General features: G+C 34.9%; 1 pseudogene; it reads right to left on the bottom strand.

Moving 5' to 3' along the window:
• Positions 1–229: 229 nt before the first annotated feature.
• Positions 230–1,699, bottom strand: LOC131225580 (26S proteasome regulatory subunit 7A-like; annotated as a pseudogene).
• Positions 1,700–2,578: the final 879 nt, after the last annotated feature.

Raw genomic sequence — 2,578 nt, 5'->3', positions numbered from 1 at the left:
CTCAATAATCTCAGGTGGGTCATACCAATCAAAACAATGATGAATAACTATTAAAAACCTTTTGAAGGCCACAAAAGTTTTGGATCAATTTGATCTTTGTAGTTTACCTTCATCCTTTTTTTTTAACCCTAAATAACAACAACGCTCCTTTTTTGTAACTATTTAAGTTATTTTCGTGACCTTAAGAAATTTGGGGTTTCCAACCAGTACCAGGGAGACCAGAGAACACCATCTGCTCTTGCAACTCCAACTAAAGACAGTTACAGATATCCCAAAAAACAAACCAAACAAAGAAGGCAGGCGAGGCCCCTTTTACACACAATTTTCAACAGATGAATTGGCAGCCAGCACATTGTGAGGTAAACAGGATCAAGTCATGAAAGGCCAGGGTAAAGCAGTAAGCAGTCTCGATCAGTTGTAGACCATGTACTTGGAAGTTGCACTAAATTTCTGATATCCTTTGATGACATTGTTGACTGCATCAAGAAATCTTTCTGCGTAACTATCTTTCTCCGCGCTCGGATTGCATACATGCCCGCCTCAGTGCATACACTCCTGATGTCCACCCCAGTGGAGTTGGGGCAGAGGCAAGAAAGAAGCTCAAACCAGATATCCCTCTCACAATTCATTGTCCGTGTGTGGATCTTGAATATTTGTGTCCTGCTCTCCAGATCAGGCAGACCAAACTCAACCTTACGGTCTAGCCATCCAGGACGCAACAATGCTGGATCTAGTGTGTCGGGCCTATTTGTTGCCATCAAAACTTTGATGTTTCCTCAAGCATCAAAGCCATCGAGCTGATTCACAATTTCAAGCATTGTACGTTGATCGCATCCACCTCATCAAAGAAGACGATGCAAGCCTTTTTTGATCGCGCCATCTGGAAAAGCTCGCAAACCATCCGAGCCCCCTCTCCAACATATTTCTGAACAAGCTCACTTCCAATAACATGAATAAAGCAAGCATCAGTTCTATTGGCTACAGCTCTAGCTAGTAAAGTTTTGCCTGTTCCTAGAGGACCATAGTAGAGCACCCCCTTCAGAGGATCAATGCCAAGCTTCACAAATTTCTCTGGATGGAGCATGGGGAGTTCCACAACTTCTCGCATCTTTTCAATCTGCTCCTTACACCCACCAACATCATTGTATGTGACATCTAGTTTTTCTTCTACCATCATCATGGTAACACTTGGATTGATCTTCAGAGGCTAGGGAATTTGAATTTGGTATTTATTTCGATCAACACCGACACGCATCCCTTCTTCTATATCTGTTAGCGAAACTTTATCGCCCAAGCCAACGACAAACTTGGCAATTTGTTTAACATTTATCACATACTTTGCATCCTCGGAGTTCTGATTTATTATTTTTGTGCATCTTGCAACCTGAAGAGGCTGCTCCTCCTGCATCATTTGTTTATCAGAAACAAGATCCCATTGGCTGGATGCAGCTAACCCAGTGTCCGACTCTTTTATTCCACACAAGTCATTAACCTTCTTGGCTATTTCCTTGATTTCCTTCTCCACCTTCTTTATGCTAGAAGAGTAAGGTCCCAAACCATAGGTTTTGAGGAGTGTTATGTCATCTACATCCAAAGGAGAAGGGTTTTTCTCATTGTTAATATCTACATCTTCTGGTTCGGGCACCATCGTATCTATCTCTCTTCCGATCCTTTTGTTTTTGCTCTCTCGCTCTGCTCTCCTCTTCCGTCTTTTCTCTACCTCATGTAGTTTACCTTCATCTATATCTTCTTTACATTATCAACAAGTTGGATTGCAAATAAACATTACTAAAACCTTATGATGGGCTCTTTATAATTTTTAATGGCGAGGTACTATATTATCATTCTTTCCAGTGATGTGGTCCACTTAAGATTTAAATCTATACAATTTTTTATACCCGGACCAAAAATGGGTTGGAGAAACATAGGGGCGACAAGCGATATACAACACATTATCAAAATCTCACTTTCGTTATCTAACTTTGCAATTTTTCTTATCAAAATACAAAATCTCTAGTTTTCTTTTTTAAAATATATATTTTTTTACAATTCGTCAATTTTTTCACAATTTTGTTTAATTTCTTAAATTTTCTTTTTCAAAATATCATTTTTTTAATCTCACTTTTGCTATATAACTTTTCAAAATTTTTTTGGTCAAAATACAAAATCTAGTTTTCTTTTTCAAAAAATATTTTTTTTTACAATTTGTCAATTTTTTCACAATTTTATTTAATTTTTAAAATTTTCTTTTTCAAAATATCATTTTTTTATCGACATCTTGTTATATAACTTTTTAATTTTTCTTGTCAAAATACAAAATCTAATTTTCTTTTTTAAAATATATATTTTTTTACAATTTGTCAATTTTTTCACAATTTTGTTTAATTTTTTATATTTCTTTTTCAAAATATTTTTTTTTATCGAAATCTTTTTTTTTCAAAATTATTAACATTGTTCAAAGTTCTTAATTTTTTTTATCAAAATCTAGATTATTATAAAATCACTGTTTTTTTTTTTCAAAATCTAAAATTTTCTTAAACGTTGTTAATTATTTTTCTAAGTTTCTCAATTATTTTTT

Source organism: Magnolia sinica, chromosome 14 (assembly GCF_029962835.1).
Source record: "Magnolia sinica isolate HGM2019 chromosome 14, MsV1, whole genome shotgun sequence".
Taxonomy (NCBI): Eukaryota; Viridiplantae; Streptophyta; class Magnoliopsida; order Magnoliales; family Magnoliaceae; genus Magnolia; species Magnolia sinica.
This window is presented reverse-complemented; position numbering and strand designations above follow the sequence as displayed.